Source organism: Macaca thibetana, chromosome 17 (assembly GCF_024542745.1).
Source record: "Macaca thibetana thibetana isolate TM-01 chromosome 17, ASM2454274v1, whole genome shotgun sequence".
Lineage (NCBI taxonomy): Eukaryota > Metazoa > Chordata > Mammalia > Primates > Cercopithecidae > Macaca > Macaca thibetana.
The window spans coordinates 13,135,065-13,159,824 of record NC_065594.1 but is presented as its reverse complement, the minus strand read 5'-3'; the positions used below and the strand labels follow the sequence as shown (position 1 = coordinate 13,159,824).

At 37.6% G+C, this 24,760-nt stretch overlaps 1 protein-coding gene and 1 non-coding gene across 3 annotated transcripts in view; one reads left to right on the top strand and one right to left on the bottom strand.

Annotated features, from left to right (window-relative positions):
* RFC3 (replication factor C subunit 3) overlaps positions 1-24,760 on the bottom strand; it is a 666,103-nt gene that overhangs the window by 348,256 nt on the left and 293,087 nt on the right. The gene's annotated exons all lie outside the window — the stretch shown is intronic.
* Positions 10,930-11,057, top strand: LOC126940897 (small nucleolar RNA SNORA25). The gene has a single exon (XR_007720970.1). It is a non-coding gene; the product is annotated as a small nucleolar RNA SNORA25 (small nucleolar RNA).

Genomic DNA, 24,760 nt, shown 5'->3' with positions numbered 1-24,760 from the left:
AGTAACTTAGTTTTTCACAAAACTAAGTCATTTTTCTAACTCTTGTGTCATTAATGACACGTCAAACACAATCTGCTGTCATTGTCAACATTGCATGAGAGAAACATAACTTTAGTTTCTAATACCTGTACTGATAATTTATGCAACATCTTTCCTTTTAAGGCACCCAGTAAGTTTGATGAAAACAGAGACAAAACTATCTATTGGTCTGAATTTAGAGAGTTACCTGGAGAAATTAGGTTTGAAAAAATGAAGAAAAAAAAAAAAAGGAAATACATTCCCACCACTCTGTTCTCTCCTCATGGGAACTTGAGTATAGGAATGACTGCTGGGAAAGTACTTCGCTCTATTGCCCTGTCCCTATATGCTTCACAGCAGAATCACCCTTGTTCCCAAGAGCATGTCAGACTTCAATAAAGAATGAATTCAGGAATTCCAGTGCTTGTGTTAGTGTGTATGTTGCAGTTGGGGGCATTCTTCCTATCACATTTACTTTGTGTTTTATAAAAAATAAGAAGAAAGGTAATGTTTCTTATCATATAGCTATGAAGAACCCACAGCAGAATAATAAATTACGTCTTTAAAATGCAGATTTATGTTATACCACCCTGCCCTCAAAACATACTGTCATTGCCCCGGAGGGAGAGCCTCATATCTATATTTAAAACAAATTACTCAGGCAATACTCACACCCATAATTATTTGAGATTCATGGATCTAAGAAACAAAGGCAATAATAATACTATGACTGACATTGATTGAATGCTTTCTATTTTTCAGTGACTATTACCACCATCCTGCAAACAACCCTCATCACTCACCAGGACCATTGCCTCAGTCTGTCACCCGGTGACCCTTATTTTACTTTTATTTCCCCACCACCATCCCCACAGCAGCCAGACCCTTTTCAGAGACAAATACTCTCTGTGACTCCACTCCTTCAGGTCTTCTAATGACTTCTTATCTCATTCAAAATAAATTAAGAATCTCATCCAAACATTTTCCCATGACCTTCAAGACCCTGCATGAATCAGCCTTTCTAACTTCTTGAACTTCTTTCACCCTCTGCCTCTCCCCTGCTTCTTTAGCAACTCTGGTTTTCATCCTGACCCTTGGACACATCAAGGACACTCTCACCTCCAATTCTTTGCACTTACTATTTCCTCTTCCACAGAAAACTCTTCCCTGAGTTATACATAAGTCTTACTCTTCCAATTAATTTGGTATTCATTTAAGAGAGAAATAAATATTTTCTCTATAAGGAGACCCTCTGTGGCAAGCAGCCTCTACGATTATGTCTACAGAGACCCACTTCTTGGTATTCATAATTACCTCTCCTGGAATAATTTGCTTTTAACCAATAGCAGATAGCAACACTGGGGGGTTGTCACATAAATAATTCGGTTATAAAGATTATTACTTCTTCCATGGTGGCAGGGTGTCTCTCTTGCAAGCTTTGATGACATAAGCTGCCATGTTGGAGAGGCCCATGTGGCAAGAAGCAGAATGCAGCCTCCGGCCAACAGTCAGCACAGGCCTGAGGCCCTCAGTCTAACAGCTCTCAAGGCATCAGATCTAGTCAACCACCACATAAGGGAGCTTTGTAAGTGGAGCTTTCCCCAGTCAGGCCTTCAGATAAGACCTCAGCCCTTGCCAACTCCTTGATTGCAACCTTATGAGATATCCTGAAGCTAATCATTGTCCAGATTCTTGATTCACAGGAACTGTGAGATAATTAATATATATTGTTTTAAGATAATAATTTCTGGGGTAATTTTTTACTCAGCCATTGATAGCTGACACAGCCTCCTTACCTGCCATTTATAAAATACCACCTTGCCATTCATCCTGTCTCCTGGCCCTGCTTTTTTTCTTCCTAGTCCACATCACCACCTGGCATTATGTATGTATATATGTATGTATTTTGTCTGTCTTCACTTACTGGACTTTTACCCCCTTTTGTTAATTGTTTTATGTCCATGGCCTAGAAGCAGTCTTGGCACGTTGTAAATTCTCAATAAGTATTTACTGAATTAGTGAATTCGTCATTGAATTTTTCCAACCAATCCAATGCATTATATATGTGCATTACTATCTTTTTTTTTAATGAGGAAACAGAGATGTAGAGATTTTAAGAACATGTCAGATCACAAGTAATAAGTAGTTGAGACAGGATTTGAATCCAGTCTGTCTGACTCTTTTTCCATTTATAACAATGTTTCTTAACTGAGGGTTTCTTAAACTGGAAGTTCACAAGTCTCTAAGGATTTGAAGCTAACTCTTAGCAGTTTCAATTTGTTTAATTAAAAAACCTGTGTTGATTATCTGAAAATATAAATATATTCTGAGTCACATGGACGTTGATTATTTTACATAATCTTGCCACATCAGTGCAGAAGCTTACGTAAGTGATCAGGTGAGCTCTATTTTAGTTATAGTGTCCTTCCTGACTCCCAGCCTGTAGACTGCAAGTTCCAGCATCTGATGTGAGGGCAACAGCCTCACAGAGATGGTTTAACCAGCTCCACAGTTGCATAAGAACAGACCCCAGCAACAAAGTCCTTGATAAATTGGTTCTTTTCTTCTGATTGAATGGACAATGAATGACACACTAGCTCAGTATGTTTCAAAACAGGGTTGTAAAATGGACAAATACAACCAGTAAAATTTAGTGACTTGCCTAGAATTTCAAACAAATGATATCTTATCAAAACATCAAAACAGTTCATTGCTGGGGCTATGCGTGGTGGCTCACGTCCGTAATCCCAGCACTTTGGGAGCCTGTGGTGGGTGGATCACGAGGTCAGGAGGTCGAGACCATCCTGGCTAACACAGTGAAACCCCATCTCTACTAAAAATACAAAAAATTAGCTGGGCGTGGTGGTGGGCGCCTGTAGTCCCAGCTACTCGGGAGGCTGAGGCAGGAGAATGGCATGAACCTGGGAGGCTGAGCTTGCAGCGAGGCGAGATCACGCCACTGCACTCCAGCCTGGGTGACAGAGCAAGACTCCAGCTCAAAAAAACAAAAAACAAAAAACAAACAAAAAAAAACGTTCATTGCTAAGTGGTCATCAACATCTTCTCCAGATCTATTTCTTAGCCTCCACTCTTCCCAGCCTTTGACTCCCTTCCTCCTTTGTTCTCTATCCTGGTCCCTTCTATCTCAGAGGCCAGAGTGAGTCTGTTTGTGAACAGTGACTTCCCTAAATAGGAAACATGAAGAACTGTCAAAGAAGTCAAAGCCAAGTTTAGCTAGGCACCCATTGTCTACAGCGTGGAGGAAAACCACAAACCAGCCTTGCTGTATGTTCTCACCCACTTGGAGTGCAGGCCAGCACTGTAGGTCCTGGACTGAACCACCTCTCCAAGTCTTACAAACCTGCCTGAGCACCAGTAAAGCAAAAGCAGTATTTACCGTGTGTGGAATCACTCTCTAGAAGCCTTGCACTGTCATTTCAGAGATGTATAGTCCCATAGGAAACATTTTGGCCTTAATATAAAAGAAAAGCCACACCTATGAATCAGGGCGTTACATCAGGCATGCTCTGGACACTCCTTTAAATCTCTATCACACCACTTTGAGAAACAATGGACAGTAATGACCTTTTGAAAGAGCAAATTCACATTTTAAATGTCATCAAGCCAGGATGTTCCTTATTCCTTTAGCTTTTTAATCTACACCTAAGTGATGTGGTATAGCTTTTAGGTGACTGGATCTCTGCCTCCCAGACAGGAGCAGATGGGGAACACACACATCCTATTATGCAGGTAAGATGTCCTGAGTGAGAACAGTTCAATTAATAGATTACTTATTTGAAATCCAAAACTATTATTTGGATTATTTATTATCTATATTACTATTATCTATTAATACTTGAATTGTACTTTAAAAACATATTCTACAGATTCTTTGTATTTTAACATTATAATCTTGACCCTCCAAGGTCAGGCAAGATCAACATTTTTTCTAACCTTTTTTTTTTTTTTTTTTAACAGAGAAATAACAGTGACTACCTATGGAATACCTACTAATGCCTTGCTCCGTGCTAAGTGCTTAGCATGTTATTCTGTTTATCCTCATATCATCCTGGTGAAGTAGGTATTACTATCTCTAACTAGCACAAGGTCATGGGAGTGGTAGAAGCTGTGTGAAGCAAGGTCTCAAACTCAAGTTATCTGATTCCAAAGTCAATAATCTTGACCCCATTTTTGAATCTACTAACACTAGTTATTTATTTTGTGTTGCAGAACTCCAAGGCTTTCATCAGCATTTAAACAGAACTAAAATTATTTTACAATATTTGGGTTTGATTCTACTTCCAAATATCCTGTGGTACTATAAGCAATTTGGTATGGTTTTCCGTATGGGCAAAATTTGATTTTGAAGATTTTTACATTTTAAGATTTTTTAAAATACAAAAATCTCACCCTTGTTTTTGTTGTTGTTGTTGTTGTTCTTGTTGTTTGTTTTGTTTTTTTTAGAGACAAAATGTCACTCTGTTGCCCAGGCTGGAGTGCAGTGGTGTGATCTTGGCTCACTGCTACCTCTACCTCCCAGGTTCAAGCAATTCTCATGCCTCAGCTTCCTGATTAGCTGGAGGTAAAGGCATGTACCGCCACGCCCAGCTAATTTTTGTATTTTTAGTACAGACAGGGTTTCACCATTGAGGGGCAGAGTTGGTGGGATTTCCTGGGCCAGTTTGGGGACTTTGACAAAAGACCCTTGTGACTCAGGGTTTTGAGTTCTTAACCAATCGAGTGAAGGATTCAAAATTAACCACTCCAAGGGAGGACTGAAAAAAGAACCACTCTCAATGGACAAAAAGAAAGAAAGGGGAGGAGGTAACACAGGGATATAAGCCCTAGTCACCCGAGCCAGCTATGGCAACCCTTCCAAGTACCCTTCCACCACGTGGAAGTTTTCCTTTCATTTTGTTCAATACACTGCGCTGCAGCTCACTCTCCTGGTCTGTGGACTCTTTTTGAGCTGTAACACTCACTGTGAAGGTCCACAGCTTCATTCTTCGAAGTTACTGAGACCACAAACCCATCTGCAGGAAAAACTCCTGACTCATCATGTTGGCGAGGCTGGTCTTGAACTCTTGACCTCAAATGATCCACCCGCCTTGGCCTCTCAAAGTGCTGGGATTACAGTCAGCCTTGTTTTCTATGTGCTTAGAATCTAAGTTATATGGATCGTTTTTCCGGTCAAAAACAGAGAAAAGCTGTCTATACTTTAAGTACTCACTTATAATTTCCATCTTCAATTACTGACAATCCAAATCTTGGCAAAAACCTCCTGAAGAAAATTGAGATTTCTGATGATTTTACTAACAATGATTTCGCCTATTTCTAAGCTCTGTCTATAATTATACTTAGAGCATCTAAAAACTTTAGCCTGGATTATATTATTTTGTGCCTCACAGAAATACTTTCCCAGATGTACAATTGGCTATTAAGTCTTTAAATATGTTAGAAAATATCTATTTATTCCTGATCATTATTATATTATATATTCATTCATTTATTAATCAATATCTCTTCTGGACACTATGTTTATTACTAAGGATATGAAGACAAAAAGAAAGTACACATAATCCTTGATCTCCATGATTTAACAAAGCAACTGGGAATAAAAGGAATAAAATAAAATAATTGTAACAAGAAATTGTGAACTTAAAATTATGTCACAAGAAACAGTTGATCTTTCCTGATGAATTGATACTCTTTCTTCTATTAAATAATAAAAGCTGTTAAAGTCATCATGAACCCTTTTTGTCGTACCTCTTTATCTGACAACCACATTTTGCGTTCAGGTGCATCAATTTCTCTTTACTTGAATATTCTTATAGAAATATTTATCATTTTAACACATCTTTCTCTTAATTTTTATTTTTTTCTTGAGGCAAAGCCTTGCTCTGTCACCCAAGCTGGAGTGCCGTGGCACGATCTCGGTTCACTGCAACCTGAGGCTGATTCTCCTGCCTCAGGCTCCTGAGTAGCTGAGATTACAAGTATCTGCCACCACACCCAGCTAATTTTTGTATTTTTAGTAGAGATGGGGTTGCACCATGTTGGCCAGGCTGGTCTCGAACTCTTGACCTCAGGTGATCCATCCGCCTCGGCCTTCCAAAGTGCTGAGCTTACAGGCGTGAGCTTCCCAAAGTGCTGGGATCACAGGCATGAGCCACCACACCCGGCCACATCCTTCTCTTTTTTTTTTTTTGAGACGGAGTCTCACGCTGTTGCCCAGGCTGGAGTGCAGTGGCGTGATCTCGGCTCACTGCAAGCTCCACCTCCTGGGCTCACGCCATTCTCCTGCCTCAGCCTCCTGAGTAGCTAGGACTACAGGCGCCCGCCACCGCGCCCAGCTAATTTTTTTTTTGTATTTTTAGTAGAGACGGGTTTCACTGTGGTCTCGATCTCCTGACCTTGTGATCCGCCCGCCTCGGCCTCCCAAAGTGCTGGGATTACAGGCTTGAGCCACCGCGCCCGGCCACACATCCTTCTCTTTAACATCTTGACTCTTGTCCTTTTGTCCTTATTTCAATTGTTTTACAGCTTTTGGTGGCTACGTTTTAAACAATTCTTCTCCCTGCCAGTCCCCCAACACTCACAGACTCGGCGGAAGCCCCTGTGTGTTCAGCCCAAGCTACAAAATGATTTTAGAACCAAGGTAGCCCCAGAACAGAAGCAGATAGAGCAGATCGCAGCCTGTCCTTGGAAACCAGTCTCTGCTGTGGAAACAGAGGGGCCATGACCCTGTTCATGTACCACAGGGTCTCACTGGACCTGAGGGGCCAAGTTCTTGCTGCATCACTGTTTTTATATTTTATTTTATTTGTTTTTATATTGGGCATTTCATCACCATTCTAAAAAGACTTACTCTAGAAACACCTGAAAAAGATATAATTACGAGAATAAAATGTTTCCTTGTAGAAATATTCAGCCTTTTCAAATGTACAATACTTTTATACCCAGCTCCTCCATAAAACTGCTCCAAAATTGACCCAATACTCATCAAAAATCCATTTAAAAAGTACTTAGATTTAGTTTCTTGGAGTTCACTCCCCTTCTCCTGGTGGTTTTACTTGGCCCATGGGATCTAAATGTTCAGGTGGTAGCCCTGGGTTTGCCATTACTTCTCTGTGTGGAAGATACAAAGAGTTTTCACTTAAAAAAGGAAAAACGCCCCAGCTGGGTCCGAAATGGACTTTCAGGGTCTTGCTGTTCTCTGATCTTATGAGCTAGATGTCTATTTTCACCACAGCATTAATTTCGGACTGAGGCAGTAAAGAGAAAGCTTTTTTGCCAGGTTGTTTGTTTCTTTTTAAGTCCTGGGGCTTATTGGAAGGAGACAGGAAAGAATTAGAGGAAGACTAAGAGCTGCTTTTATGAAAGACTTCGGAGCCTGATGCCTGAGGGTACAAGAAGAGTTGCCTCAGAGGTCCTGCAGTCTGACTATAGGTCAGGTCAGTCTGAGGACTCTCAGGAGTAGAAAAAGCTGTGCTTGGACAAGGATGGGAGGGCGCAGCCCCAAGACCATCCCCTCCTGTAGCAATGACCATGAGGAGAGGCCTTCATCAACAGGCCTCTGTATCCTAGTCACAGAAAGCACAGGCTTTGCCATTAGAAAAACTCTACCGGTGAGTCCAGGCTCCACACCACTCTACTTTAGTGGAGTGGCCAATTGCTTAACAACTCCAGACTTTCTGTTCTCTGACATACACACCAAGGGGAATAATGGCTCCTGTGTCATAAGCTCAGTATGAAGATTAACTGAGATAGGGCTTGTCAAGCTTTGATCACAATATCTGACGCAAAGCAAGTACTTAATAATTATTAACTACAAGAAACAGAAATACAAAAAAGAAAAAGAAGCAGAGCAGGAGATCCAGGGAGACTAGATTCTGCTATGAGCAGCTTTTAGAGAAAGAGAAACTTCCAGGTGACAGAAAGTGCTAAAGTCCCGTCAGGGGTTTAACAAGAAGCCATACTTAATAATACTTATATCAATACTACTGTTACTTCATGTGTACTCTCATGGAACTTGTGGATATTTGGGTTGCTTAAGACCAGTATGAAAAGTTACTTTTCTATGTTTAAAAGAATTCAATATGCCTGATTTTAATTGGATCAAATAATCGGTTGAATCCATTTATATATCCTCTACTTAGTATGAACTTTTATGCCTCATCTTGACCAATGAGAGTCTCCTTAGAGGTGTTGGTCCCTTAAGTGACCCTTTTCTTGTCGTTGCAAATTCCAGGACCCTCTGTACAACTGTCCTGATGCACTCTTTTAGGGAATATGTATCTACCAGCCTGGTTTTGAATTGCGACTCAGAAGGTTCCCACCTTGCAACTATCCCTGGAGGTTGCATGATAGCCTTTTTTTTTTTTTTTTTTTTAACTTTCAGTATCCTACTGGCTATATCTTTGGGAAAATAAAACAAAATCTAAGAAAACTTTAAACTTTCTTACAGCAACAAGCTTTAGTCTACAGCTCCCAATTTTCTCAAATCTTAAGAGCTTCATGTTATCTTTATTTCTGAGGATAATTTTTTTTAAACTTTGTACCTTCTTCAAGTTTCCAGCTTTTTCCAGGTAAAGAATGGCAAATAGGGATCAGCTTACAAGTCAACTCCAATACGTTAGGAGTTAGGCAATAGGTGCCAACCAAAAGAAAGGTTCTGAGGTTTTGATCTGAGTTCAGAGGGAATAGAGTGTGGGGACATGTGGAGGAGCTAAATTGGGAACACAGGAGTCCAGGATGATGGCCCAGAAGCCACATATCTGCTGGGTGCTGCAGTGTGCTACACTGACCTACCTCCAGAAAAGCCCCACAGGAAGAACATCAACCAGCTGACTAGTTTGTTGTCGTTGTTTATAAGATAATTTCAGTAGAAAGACTTCTATCTCACTGGCTTTTAGACTCCTCCCAGAAAGGTATTTTGGGGGCATTTTCTATACTATAGCAAAATTTGAGTCTCTTTTAGACCTTCTGAGGCTAACCCACAGTGGTAGCATAATGACTAACTGCATAACATACCAGCCAAGCCCATGCTATTTATATCAAACATGATGGAAATTTTATTAAACTCATAAAACAACTGTACAATAAGAGGTTGTCATGATATATGAATATTGAGACAAATAGTGCGATACAAAAAAAAAAAAAACCAAAACCTCTTCTTCTCTATCCTTGAAATTTTCCACACCTTGACTGTAGTTTCAAGGTCTTTAAGATTCTTCATGGCTGTCACTTGATGTGAAAATTACCTTTTTAAAAATAAATCTTGTCCATGGTACTGCTTTAATCTCTAACTTAATGCAAAATTATGTTACTTGGTGCATGAGACTCTCTTCACATTGTCAATGAAGAGAATTCCCCAGTGCTTAGGTTTTTCAAGAGGTACACTGCTATTTCCACATGTCAGGACTTCTAGTTAAGCAAGACGATTGAACACACAGTCTATCTCCACTGCCTTTTAAATCAAATTTAAAGTAAAAGACATAGGAAAGAAAACCCAGGAAGACAAGGAGAATAGGAACAGAGACAGAACATACAAGAGATGAAAACAAAATCGAAAAACTGGAAGATAAGATTATGAGCGGTAACTGACTTCCAATCTCAGAGAAAACTACAATCTAATTCTAAAGTGGAGGAGGCATTAATGAGAAGCAAATTGATGTTCACCTTAAAGTCCTCCAAAATGCTCTGGAAATGGCAGAAATAAGTTCTTCTAAAAGGGGAGGGACAGTGCCTGCAAACAGAAGGATAAGTTGAAGGACTGGTTACATTTTTAAAGGGAGAATTGAACTTCACTCTTGCAATCATCCTTTCCCAATATAGCTAAAGTCTGGAAGTTTACCCTGGAGAATTTAACCTGAAAGGATGTTAGGTTGCTCACAAGAGATATAGCTAAGGGCGAAGATGAGGGGCTGTATTAAAAACAGGGAAGTTATGTGAACTTTGACATACAGAACTTTGAGACATTCAGCAACCTTCATCACTCAGCTTCCAGGAAGGGAGCAGCTGGATTTTATGTCTCTAAAGCAACAAACTAAGGAAACTGATCTTCCCATGGGAAAAGACCTACAGAAACACACAATTGAAGGCCTGAAACAAAATAGCTGGGCCATCACCAGTCACCCTATATTGAAGCTCAGCAGTTAACAAGGCACACCCATAAATACGTTTTTATGTCTGTTTTAAATGTGATCACGAGAAAAGTCTAACATAAAGGAACAAACAGATTTGAAACAACGAAAAAGGAGAACTGCAAGACAGCAAACAGGACAGAAAAAATCTTTTTAGAACTACGATGTTCTCAGAGATATAAGAGAAGAAATGGCATGCAGGAAGGGATGCTATTTAAAAAGAATTATTCAGACAATAGAGAATTCTTAGAAGATAAAAACAGAATGCAAAAATTTAAACAACAAAACTCAATAGAAGAGTTGAAGGCCACAATTTAATAGATATTTCAGAGAGAAAAAAAACTCACCAAGAGATACAAAATACAAGGAAAAAAGGAATGCAAAATACAAGGAAAAAAGGATCAGGACTTCCAATATTATACTAATTAAAAACACCAGAGAGAAAAGTGAAAACAGAAAGGAGGGAGTGATTAAATAAAAATCTCAAGAAAATTCCTCAGAGTGGAATAACACAAATTTCCAAATTGAGTGCTCAGAATAATAAAATAAAAGTTCTTATCTTCCTGAAAAAGCATGTCTTTATGAAATTTCATAATACTAAGGCAAAAGAAAAAGCAAAACCCTGCCAGAAAGAAAAATAATAGGTAACATACAAAGAGTCATGAATAAAAATGACATTAGGAAGTATCCCAAAAACAACAGTGGAAATTAGAAAATAGTGGTGGGAGGCCTTCAAAATTATGAGAAAAAATTATTTCTAACATGGAGATCACTTCAAAGAGGGCTGGTGGAGCTGCAAAACCAAGAGCTCTTCATGTATGACCAAATATTGAAGTTCTCCATAGGATGCCATAGTCACTCAGTAGTGCTCTATCTTCCTAAGCAGATATAAGACTTAGCCACTAATAATCATGACCTAATAACCCATGATTGGTAATGTGGGAAGTAAATGTCTCAAAGTCAAAAAAATACTATTTATAACATGGAATGGTATATCTGGGAAAACTGTCAATCAAACAAATATTCCAAAAAGTTTAGCTTTTAGGCACCTTACCTTATGGAGTTACTGGAGGAGGTACTTAATGAAAATAAGGGAGGAAACCAAGAATGCGAAAAACTGGGTTTCAGAACACAAGAAGTCTAACACAGCAGAAAGAAGGGTATTCTAGTAATGACGGCTTATAGTAAGCCAAAGGAACAACCACTATCAATTGGTGCATATGGACCAAAGGCTCCAGGAGTTATATCTCTAAGAAAAAAGAATAAAATACACACACACACACACACACACACACACACACACACACACACACCCCCCACAAATGAAGGCTGTATTACCTGTTACATTGAATCTACTGAGGGGAGAGTTACATTTCTGGCAAAGATAAATTACCCCTAGGGCATTAAGAACCAAAGCAAAAATTAAACGGAGGCAATTATCAACTGAAGGGAATTCAGCAAGCTTTACCTAAAAAAGAAAATGTAATCATGGACGTCATGTGGCTGAGGAGTGACTAATAATTTTGTGGAATTTTTGACATAGCTATATTGGGAAGATAAGAGAATGCAATTACCTGGGGGAGGGGAAGAGAGTATATTTTTAAAAGCTAAATCCTTTCTAACCATATGCAGGACAAGGGGTATTGGTATTTCTTTATATTACATTCTATAGTGCATTTGTCTTTAAAATCATGTACACGTATTCATTGGACAGAAATAAAACATATCTTTCAAATTGCTGTATAAGCTATCATCCAAATAATGATCTTTTACAATAACTAACTCTAGTAGTGAGCATTTTTACATTTCTAGTTAAAATTTTCTTCCAGTTTTATTTAAAAGTTCTGCATGAGACCAAGTGCTCATTGTTGAAATTAATTTGAAAACTGAGATAATTATCAAAGGGAAAAGACTGCTTTTTTTCCCTGAAGTATAATTAAGTGCTCTGATTCTTTTATCCACTTTACCTTTGCAAAATTCATCATAGAAAAAGTAACACCATAATCTGGAAGAATAACTTCTCTTGGGAAATCTTGACTATCACAGAGTTGAGTTGCAGATTCTCAGGATAGTTGCCTGAGTATTCCTCCCTAAGAGAAAGACCTGTCCCTTGACAAACAACTTGGCACTAGAATGATAAATAAAAGCCCTCTCTTCATTAAATCCACTCTTATTTAGCAACTGAGAAGGTCAAGTAAACAAGACAGCAAGGAAAATAGGACAGACTCCTCTAAAATCATCAGGCAAGGTGGATCTTTTTAAGGATTTGTCCTCTAACTGATCCAATCATTCTTGGACAAGTGCTTGCCTCAAAAAAGAAGCCAGCTACTAAGTGGGAAAGGAAGGCTGAAAAGTGATTGCAGAACTATTTTTGTGTAGGACATTACAACCTACACAGATAACCCATCTTATTCTTTACATTGACCTTGACTTTTTGGTCAGCTCAAGTAATTTTTCAGTAAAGAGTTCATATAATGTAAATCTTTGTAAAAATGAAAACAAATAAATGTTTTAACTTAATTTGAACGTAAATGTGTTTTACTCTGTTTTCAAAATGCTAACCTGAGTCTGAAAACTGGTCTATGGTCAAATAATTGTTTCCATCATTTTTAGAGCAATTTTCAAAGAGGTCTCATTTCAAAGAGGAGTGTCCAATTTCTCAATTTGTTTTTTCATTAGAAAATCTCTCTAGTTACAAAAGAATATTTAATATAAATTTCTGGTGGAGAGATGTTATGTTGGTCCTCTCCCAAATTCTCTTAATAATTTTATTTTTTCATACCTCTAAAGAACTCATTAATGTAACACCCTATGGGCAATATTGAAGGCATCAAAACAATGCTTAAAGAGTCCCAGAATTTACTGTTGTCTGTTAGTTAAAAGGCGATACTAGTGATGTGTGCATGCACAATTTAAAAGACCAGTACAAAGGGTTTATCCCCACACTTTGTCCACATAAAACCAGAGCTTTGATTTATAGCCGCAAACACTGTTTTCCAAACCCACAGGTGTCTGAGAGTTGGCCACTTAGACTTAACTCAGCCTGAAGCCTTTGTTCAAAGGGAGCTCCTTCATCTTCACAGATGCCTAATCTGTTTGCTGCTGCTGGTTCTCAGCAGTTCACAACAGTGCCACATTGTTTAAAATTGAACCTCAGAGTTCCCTTCAACTCTTTATTCTCTCCCGATTGAGGTAGCCCCATTTGCGCACGCTATCCAGAAGCCAGTGAAGTGTTTTGCCTTCACCCATCCTGTATCACCTCCATAGATGCCCAGTCAGGGCAACTGACCATGTGCCACGACTGGGGCTTTCATTCCTGTGATTTTCCGAAGCTGCGTTGGTGAAATTACACAAGAGACCAGGTCAGCAGGCTGCTTCCAACCTTTCAAGGAGCTGTTTGATTGTATCACTCCCTTCACCCTCAGCCAATTCTGGAAGTTCAGTACCATGTTGGCACCTCATTGTCATTCTTGGTGTGGGGTTTATGCTTTGTTTTTCTCAAAGGAGTGTTGCATTTTGTGCTTCAAGAGCAGACTACTTTCAGTTTCAGGTTGCCCTTAAAAATCCTTACATTGTGGGTCTTATGTGACCAACACTGATACATAATATTGGTCTTTTAAGGTTTATTGTAGATCCATTTGTAACTTAAGACATGAAATAGTCCATGAGCACACCGTAGGTGTGGCAGACTTATAGGAATTTCTCAGGATGGCAGGAAACTCTCATTTTCACATGAGTACTCACATGAAACTTGCGAGTTGTTCTCCTCCAGAATCTCATCCTGGCCCATGGGTGCTTTCTCCATTCTAGATCTTTTCTATTGAACAATCCCATCTAATGTATGTGTGTGTATGTGTTCCCATGTAACAATTTTTCCTGAAAATAAGCAATATGTAAGGTACAAATTTTTACCTTAATTATGTAAGAGTCTAAATATTTGAGTACCAGTGATAATAAGACACTTCATCACAACTTAATAATGAGTGTATTCCACTAAAACTCACGTCCACCATAACTTAAAAATTGCAAACCTCTTCCTACATTCATCTTTTGAAAAGATCTACATCATAATGTCCAATAATTTCAAAAAATATATGTGAGCATCTCAAAGCTATTGCGTTTTTAAAATGCTACAGATCAACCTTGTATTTATACTGACTTATCTTGCCAGAAAGTATTATAATTCAAAATAAGACAAATAAAATTATTTTTATAACAGCTTTATTGAGATAGATACCATAAAATAGACTCATTTAGGGTACATTTTATGGTATCTAGTTTATATATTTGTGGTATTTAGATACCATAAAACGTACCCTAAAAGAGTTCATTTTACAGTATCTAAATTATCTCAATCAAGCTGTCATAAAAATGTACTCATTTAGGGTTCATGTGTAAAATTCAATAGCTTTTTATATATTCAGAGAACAACTGTACTGTGAATTTTATTAAATTTTACACATGTACTCTAAATGTACTCATGTACATGTGTAAATGAGTAAACTGTGTAGCCATCAACACAACCAATTTGAACATTTTCATCACCACCCTGCCACCAAAAAAATCATGTCCCGTGAATTGCTCTCCAATACATCCATCTCTGCTCCCTCCCCTAGCATTAAGCTACCACTAGACAACCACTAATCTACTTTATGTCTCTATGGATTTGCCTTTTCTGAACATTACACATAAATGGAGTCATATAATATGCTGTCCTCTATGCTTGACTTCTTTCACTTAGCATAATATTGTCAAGATTCATCTATGTTGTAGCAAGTGACAGAATCTCCTTTCTTTTAATGACTGAATAATATTCTATTCTATGCATATACCACATTTACATTTTGTTTATGTTTTTGTCAGTTCATGAGCATTGGGCTACCTCCTGGCTATTGTAAATAATGCTGCTATGAGCACTTGTGTACAAGTGTTTGTGTGGATATATGTCTTTATTACTCTCAGGTATATAGCTAGGAATGGAATTGCTGGATCAAATTATAATTTTATGTTTAACTTTCTGAGGAAGTGCCAGAATGTTTTCCAAAGTCACTGCATCATTTTTTAAATCCCCACCAGCAGTTTATGAGGGTTCTGGTTTCTGTATATCCTTGCCAATATTACTTATTACATCTCTTTTTGATTATAGCCATCCTAATGGGTATGAAGCAGTATCTCATTGTGGTTTTGATGTGTGTTTTCCTAATGACAAATGATGTTGAACCTTTTTAATGACCTCATTGGTCATTTCTATATCTTCTGAGAAATCTCTATTTGCATCTTTTGCCTATTTTTAAATTTGGTGGTCTTTTTATGATTGACTTGCAGAAGTCCTTATATATTCTAGACACGTGTTCCTTATTGGATATATAAATTTTAAATATTTTATTTCATTCTGTGGGTTGTCTTTTAACTTTCTGGATAGTGCCCTTTGAAGCAGAAACATTTTTAATTTTGATAAAGGCCAATTATGATGGTTATTTTTATGTGTCAGCTTGAGTGGGTCAAGGGATGCCCAGATAACTGGTATTATTTCTGGGTATGTCTGTGAGGTTGTTTTCATAAAAGATTAACTTTTGAGTAAATAAGTTTGCCCTCACCAATGTAGGTGGGAATCATCCAATCTATTGAGGGCCAGAATAGAACAAGAAGACAAAGGAAAGGAAAATTTGCTCTCCTTGCTTCTCCTGCCCTTGAATATCAGTGCACTTGGTTCTCAGGACTCTGGACTAGGACTGGGACTTACACCATTGGCTGCCTGGTTCTCAGGTATTTGGACGTGTACTGGAACTGGACCACCAGCTTTCCCAGGCTTCCAGTTTATAGATGGCAGATCATGGGACTTTTCAGCCTCCATAACTGCATGAGTCAATCCTTCATAGTGGCTCTCTTTCTGTATATACTTCTATGTCTCCTATTTTTTCTTCTTCTCGAGAGAACCTTAACGCACCAATTTATCTATGTTTTATTATTCATGCTATTTCTGTCATATGGAAGAAACCATTGACAAATTTAAAGTCATAAAGATTTATCCCTAAGTTTTCTTTTAAAGGTTTTACCTTCTACATTTAAGTCTTTGATCCTTTTTGAGTTAATTTTTGTATGTGGTGTGAGGTAAGGACCCAATATCATTCTTTTGCATGTGAATATCAATTTGTCATAGCACCCTTTGCTGAAATTAAATAACACTAAAAAATAGCATCTAATTTCCCCATAGAAACAATAGTATAAAAGATTAAAATCCTGATAAATATATGGTATTCAAATTCACTGAGTCATCATCATAACACTGGTTTAGTCACCGATTTCGTATGTTATATAGACTGTTAGTATAATTAAGCAAGATGCTTCTTGACTTATGATGGGAATTGGTCCCAATAAGCCCATGAAAATACCATGTCAAAAATGCATTTAATACACCTAACCTACCAAACATCATAGTTTAACCTAGCCTACCTTAACAATGGCCCAGACACATTAGCATACAGTTGGGAAAAATCATCTAACACAGAGTCTGTTTTATAATAAAGTCTTGACTATCTTTTGTAAATCATTCAATACTATAGTAAAAGTAGAAAACAGAATGGTTGTGTGGATACTCAAAATACAGTTTCTATTGAATGTGTATCATTGTTGCACCATTGATAAATTGTAAGTTGAACCATCCTAAGTTGTGGATATCCATATTTTTTCAAGTAAACACTGGGCAACATAGTTACCAAGCTCAAATGTCATAAACTTATCTTTAACACACAGCAGTATCATAATCTATTATGTAAAGTTTCTTACATCTTCTCTTTGTATTTACTGCAACAAATTGGTTAATTAAGAAAAGATTTTTGGTGTCCAGAATGTCCAGAACACTTTGAGTGTTAATTGAGGATAAATTCAATAAGTCAATATTCAAAACTCTACATACATCCTCACCAGCACTTGGCATTATCACGCTTTTTCACTTTCATCATTCTCCTGGATGTGCAGTGGTATCTCTTTCTGGTACTCATTTGTATTATTTTAATGACTAATGAGGTTGAGCATCTTTTTATGTGCTTATTAATCATTTGCATATCTTGTGACATTTCTACTAAAATCTGTTACCCATTTTTGTTGCATTCTTTTCTTCTTATGATTGAGTTATCAGAACTCTGTATGCATTTGAGATATATGTCCTTTGTTACATGTGCGTATTGTGAATATTTTCTTTCTGTTGGTGGCTCGCCTTTTCATTTTCTTAATGTTGTCTTTGTTATTCAAACAGCAGACATTTTTAGTAGTGATGAAATAAGATTGAATATATATCAATAAAACAAAATTAGGTCCAGAAATAGACCCACATATTTATGATAACAAATTGTTTAAGTAACATAGGTTCTGTTTTTGTCAACATTTTATAGTTTCAAACCTGCAAAATATTATTTCAAAATAAATGATACCACAGTAAAGCCGAATCAATTGGAAGCATTGGAAAATACTTGTGGTTCTAATAATGAGCACCGGAGCTTGCCCATGGTCAATAGATTTTTAACAATGATTTCAAGGTAACTCCATGGAGGAGGGAGGAGTAGACTTCCAACAAATGATAGTGGAACAAGTAAATATTCATTTGGGGGAAAAATCATGTTTTAATTTTATACCATACATAAATTAGTTAATTAAGTACAGATTATAGGCCTCATCATGAAATCTAAAGCCATGAAATTCTACAAGTAAATAGGAGAAAATCTTCACCACCTTTGGGTAGGCTAAGATTTCTTAGACAGGAAACAAACAATATAAAGCAGTACATTTTTAAAACATTTCAATATTAGTCTGAAGTATGTCCATCGGGAGATAAGACGTATTTTTCATGCCTATAACACGTTACATGTTCAAATGAACACTGCTCATAAAATTAGTTACCCCTTGCTGGTAGAGAAGTGGGGGGTCTACAGCACAAGGGTAAGGCACTCATATGCAGAGGGAAAGGAGATCTCTCCTCTGCCTGATACACAGAGGAGTGTTGGGCTCTCTTCGGTTTTAGTCTGCTTTTGTAACTATGTTTACTTTACCTCCTCCTTTCTCCAGGGTGATGGCTTTCTTAGGGTTGGCCCAATTTCCATTAGGTTTTAAATAAATTCTAATTACATTTTTCAGCTGTACTTACACTGAAATCATTTTCTAGTGTGACTTCTAAGCAATGCTGTAGTTGTGAGAGAAGAGAATGTTCTTGCTAAGAGTAAAGCAGTGCAGTACAAGCAAAGAGGTGACTACTAAGAAGACACCCTATCCCGCAATTGAAGGTTACTGTTGGGGGAACATCATCATCAACACTTTCTTTCTCTTTTCCCTATATGCATTTTTAAAAGTCTTTTATTTTCAGTATAAAATCTTATGGGAATGCAGACAAGTCTTGAAAATAATCTCATAGTGTATTTCTACCTGCATGCTACATTTACCATATCTCTTTGAAATTTCAGTTGCTTTCTTCCATTCATGGGCTTTGGTAGTATTTTCCTCTTTTGCTGTGCTCAAAAGATTTCTTAATTTCCAAAACTGAATACAGTTTGTTCTCCCAGCTTTCTTCTTGCATGGCTTGATCGCTGAGGTCTGTGATCCCATTTCTTTCTGTGCTGAATTTGAATATCTCTTAGTCACTGATAATAAGCTCTCCTATCATTTTCACACTTGAAATCAATTTCTCTTAGCAGTAAACAGCAGTCCTAGTATTCTTTTTAAGTTGTAAAAAAATTTAAAAAGTTATGCTGAAGTAATCCAGCATGCAATACACAGAACTAGAGAATGAAAGAAAACCCTGGTGCAGACTGATGCAGCTAAAGCAAGATATAGCATGATCAATAAAGAACAGACAACTCCTTAATTTCCTTGTCTTCTACACAGATTTATAAAATTGAAAATTAGATTCAATAACCCATTTCCAGGGAAAACAAAAACTGCTTTGAAAGCTAACTCTACTAAGCTCTGCCTGTTACCTTTCATCTCTTTCACTAAATCTGATGCTCTTCACAGAAGCACTTTGGAGTTTTATAAATCAAAGAACCAAAAGGAAAATCTACCCTCTGAAAATTCAGCATGACTTCATACATTAGCTTTGTCACTATGCTAATAGGAAATATGTCAGCTTCTCACAGCACACATTTTACTCCTAGTGTTGTATCTGGGCAATTTTAGGAAGTATATGAACTCTTTTAGGCTTAATACTAAAGCCAAGAATATAACAGAGGCATGAAATATCCAAGAGAGAAAATAATGTACAAGAACAAAAGTAATATTGTCTTTTGAACACATTTTTAATAATTTTTTATAATATAGTTGAAATCTTACAATAATAACTTGGGGTATATCTTAAATACTTTCAATAGATTAGAATTATGTGATAATGAGTTTTATTTGAAATAAATGAGCTCACTTGGGAATTGAAATATTTTATAATCCAAAGATATTTTTGAAATGTTCTTTGGTCTACATTAAAAGTGTTTATGCCTCACACTCAAGTTATTTGTGCTGTGAAGTAATGTGCAAAAATGAGATTTTGTGAAGCAAAGGGAAACAACCTGAAATGTAACAGTTATGAACAATACTGAAACTGGAGCATCTAAGGGCTGTGAATGGTTGACTCCATAATGGTTAATAACAATTGAAAAGAAATGAACCAAAAACTAACAAACAAAAAGTGAAATTTACCAAGGCCGATAAACACATATTTAGCCTCACTAGTAAATCCAGAAAACCAAATTAAAGCAACAGTGAGATGCCATTTTTCAACTATTACATTGAAATATATAGATACATCCAATAAGGATGGTTTGGGGGCTTTTACAGCGAATTGTTAATACTGGCTACCTCAGAAGGATGCAATTAGAAAAGAAATTCCCTGTTTAAAAAAAACATGTATTAGTCATATAACTTGAAAAATAGCAGTATGGTAGAAAAGTAATAGAAAACACACACGTGTACACACACACAATTCTCCATGTTGGGTTTCCTTAGGCGCTGGTGTCTAAACTGTAAATTTCTGGAGTGCAATTTGGTAAATCAAATAACTTAAAAATGCACATATTCTTCGATGCACAAAAATTTACTTTTAAGAATTTATCTTACCAAAAATAATTATGATTACAGGCAGAAATAACTATGGGAGAGCTTATTGAAGAGGCTTCACAATAGTAAAATAGTGGAAATAGTATAAATGTCCAATAATAGTAAACCAATTAAATAAATTGCATGTTTTCTGTATGATACATTACTGCACAGAAATTACAAATTATGCTATAAAAGAAAATTTAATGGTGTTAGAATGTTCATTATGTTATTAAATTAAGAAGTAAGTTGTAAAATAGGATTGCAGTGAACCTGTTTTTGTTTAAAATTACACAGTTATAATTTTCAATATACCATACATATGACAGCATTAGGAATTTACATCGGAATATTAACAGTGGTGATGTCATATTGTTAGGGAATGTGGAGAGTTTTAATGTATCAATGCAATCTGGACATTATTCAAATAGCAGTTAAGGTCTAAGAAAAAAACTGTGCAAGGAAGAACCAGTTTGAGTGATAAAAATATGGGAAAATTTTTCTGTCACTAATATCAGCAGAGAAAAATGAATAGACTTAAAGGAGAAAAAGGAATTATGAGAGGCAGAATTCTAAAATAACCCCCAATGAATAATGTCCTTGTATAATTCCCTCCCCTTGAATGTGGGAGAAACCTGAAACTTGCTTCTAGCAAATAGAACATGGCATAGTCACCCCCATAATTATGTTACTTTATATAAGACTTCATCTCAGTAGACTAGAGCAATGGCTTCTCTGGCTGGTTTTATAAGACCCAGCTGCCACATTGTAAGAGCTATGAACAGGCCATATGGACAATAAGTGCAGGAGCCTCTAGAACCTGAGAGGTACCCAGTTGACAGACAGCAAGAAATTGGGCCTTGGGTCCTACAACCACAAGGAACTGAATTCTTCCAACTACTTAAGCTTAGAAGAAGACCTCAAATTCAATAGAGAAACACAGCTAGTCTGACACCTTGAATGCAATTTTGTGATACTCCAAACAGAGAACTCAGTTAAACTGTGCTTGACTTCTGAGCCACAGAAACCAGGAGATAATAAATATATGCTTTTTAAAAATCACTAAATTTGTGATCATTCTTTTCACTGCAAAAGAAAACTAATGCAGAAACCCAAGTAAAAATTTGTTACAGAATCTTAATTTAACTCAGTAATTTATCATGCTTTAATATTAGCAAGTACATGCTCAATGTCTCGAAATGCCATGCTCCATGCTTGGCATTGATTACATAGTGTCTGCAATCAAGAAGATTATAGTTGGAGAGAAAGATGGGCAGAGAATAATCAAACACAGCGCATTATAAGTGTGATGCAAGAGTCACACACAGGACATGTAAATCACATTAGGGTGAGGTAGAATGGTGGTTAAAAGCATAGGCTTCAAATGATGAACTCACTTGGACTTGAGTTCTAACCCAACAACTTACTAATTTTATGAACTTAGGACAGTTGCTTAAATGAAAGATGCACTTTTTTCATACATAATGGTTATATTAAGACCAACTTTGTGGAGTTATTGTGTAAACTAAATTAAATAATATATAGCTGGCCAGGTGCGGTGGCTCACACCTGTAATCCCAGCACTTTGGGAGGCTGAGGCGGGTGGATCATGAGGTCAGGAATTCAAGACCAGCCTGACCAACACGGTGAAATCCTGTGTCTACTAAAAATACAAAAATTAGCTGGGCATCGTGGCATGCACCTATAATCCCAGCCACTCAGGAGGCTGAGGCAGGAGAATTGCTTGAACCCAGGAGGCAGAGATTGCAGTGAGCCGAGATTGCACTACTGCACTCCAGCCTGGGCGACAGAGTGAGACTCCATCTAAAAAAAAAAAAAACAACATAGCTATTTAGAATATAATACATGCTTACTGAGAGCTATCATAATTATTTTGCTTCAAGGAGATAACACCTGAACTAAACTTTGAAAATGAGTTAATCTACTAAATGCTAGTGGGGAGTTTGGAGAGTCTAAGGAAAGGTAAAAGAGTTAAAAGTAAAAAGGTAAAATTGTATTAGTTCATTTTCACACTGCTATAAAGAACTTCCCAAGACTAGGTGATTTATAAAGGAAAGAGGTTTAGTTAACTCAGTTCCTCATGGCTTGAGAGGCTTCAGGAAACTTACAATCATGGTGGAAAGGAAAACAGGCATATCTTACATGGCAGTGAAAGAGCTTATGAGAGTGCAGGAAAAACTACCATTTAAAAAACCATTAGATCTGGTGATAATCCACTCACTATCATGAGAATAGCATGGGGAAAACTGCTCCATAATCCAATCACTTCCTTCTCTGGCACATGGGGATTACATTTTGAGATGAGATTTTAGTGGGGACATAGAGCCAAACCATATCATTTTGCCCTAGCCCCTCTCACTCTTGTCCTTTATACATTTCAAAACCAATCATGCCCTCCCAACAATCCCCCAAAGTCTTAACTCATTCCAGCATTAACTTAAAAGTCCAAGTCCAAAGTCTCATCTAAGACAAGTCAAGTCCCTTCTGTTTATAAGCCTGTAAAACCAAAAGCAAGTTAGCTACTTCCAAGATACAATGGGGGTAGAGGCATTGGGTAAATATTCCCATTGCAAATGGGAGAAATTGGCCAAAACAAAGGTGCTACAGGCCCCATAAATTCTGAAAGCCAACAGGGAAGTCATTAAATCTTAAAACTCCAAAATGATCTCCTTTAACTCCATGTCTCACATCCAGGCCATGCTGATACAAGAGGTGGGTTTCCATGGTCTTGGGCAGCTCTGCCCCTGTAGCTTTGCAGTGTATAACCCCTCTCCCAGCTGCTTTCACAGGCTGGTGTTGAGTGTCTGGGGCTTTTCCAGGTGCACAGTGCAAGCTGTTAGTCGATCTATCCTTCTGGGATCTGGAGGATGGTGGCCTTCTTCTCACAATTCCACTAGGCAGTGCCTCAGTGTGGACTCTCTCCCACCCCACATTTCCCTCCTGCACTGTCCTAGCAGAGGTTCTCTATGAGGGCTCTGCCTCTGCAGCAAACTTCTGCCTGTACATTCAGACATTTCCATACATCCTCTGAAATCTAGGTAGAGGTTCTTAAACCTCAAATCTTGACTTCTGTGTACCTGCAGGCCCAACACCATGTGGAAGCCACCGAGGCTTGGGACTTGCATTCTCTGAAGCAACAGTCCAAGCTGTACCTTGGCCCCCTTTAGCCACGACTGGAGTTGAATGGAGTAGCTGGGATAGACGCACAAAGTCCTGAGACTGCACAGAGCAGTGGGGTCCTGCGCTCGGCCCATGAAACCATTTTTCCCTCCTAGGCCTCCAGGCCTGTGATGGTAGGGGCTACCATCCAGATCTCTGACATGCCCTGGAGACATTTTCCCCATTGTCTAGGCAATTAACATTAGACTCTTCATTACCTATGCAAATTTGACTTGAATTTCTCCCCAGAAAATGGGTTTTTCTGTCTTACTACATGGTCAGGTTGCAAATTTTCCAAACTTTTATGTTCTGCTTCCCTTTTAAACATAAGTTTCAATTTAAGATCATCTTTCTCAAGTTCAAAGTTCCACAGATCTCTAGGGCAGGGGTAAAATGCTGCTAGTCTCTTTGCTAAAGCATAGCAAAAGTGACCTTTATTCCAGTTCCCAGTAAGTTCCTCATCTCCATCTGAGACTACCTCAGCCTGGACTTCACTGTCCATATCATTATCAGTATTTTGGTCAAAACCATTCAACAAGTCTCTAGGAAGTTCCAAATTTTCCCACATCTTCCTTTCTTCTTCTGAGCCCTCCAAACTGTTCCAAACTCTGCCTGTTACCTACCTGTATTAGAGCCTTGTGCAGGTCTACAACAAACTTTCAGAGAACAATAAACTTATGCTGTGTTAAGCCATGGAGTTTTCTGTTTGTTTGTTTTTTAATCTCAGCATAACTTCGCCTATCTGACAGATACAGATATTATTACCAGAAATTGGGTAATTTCATAACAAAGAAAATTAGTTATGTGTATTAGTTGAGGGGCTGGATGACAGTGGTGAGAAAACTGATACTGGAGGTTACAAAAATGGTAACTCATGCTATGCAATAGAAAAGCAGTTGGAAAAATCTGGCCTAAATGAACTTTTTAGGTAGATTACAAACATAATGAACATGTAGCAAGATTGAGAAGAGATTGAAAAACAGTAAGTAGTATGTGTCAGCTCCAGTTGACTGTGCTAGAAATAGTTCTCTGAGAGAGAAATGAGCTCAAAAAAGTAGTGGCTTATTTGTAAGTATAATGTGAAAAACATGGAGAGGGCCCAGAAATTCGAGAATTTGGCATTAAAAAGGCAACTGCTTCTCAAACTCATACAGAAGAAAATGAGTAGGACTTTGGGCAAAGATGACCCATTAAAACTGAATGTTTCATCTAGGAACAAATTAAGGATTTGTCATGAGACCCATGACAAATCCCTGGATAAATTAGGGTACCCAGGGTAAATATCAAATTAAGTTGTAGTGTCCAATAAGTCTTTTAAGACAGCTCAGGGAAAAGAATCTAAA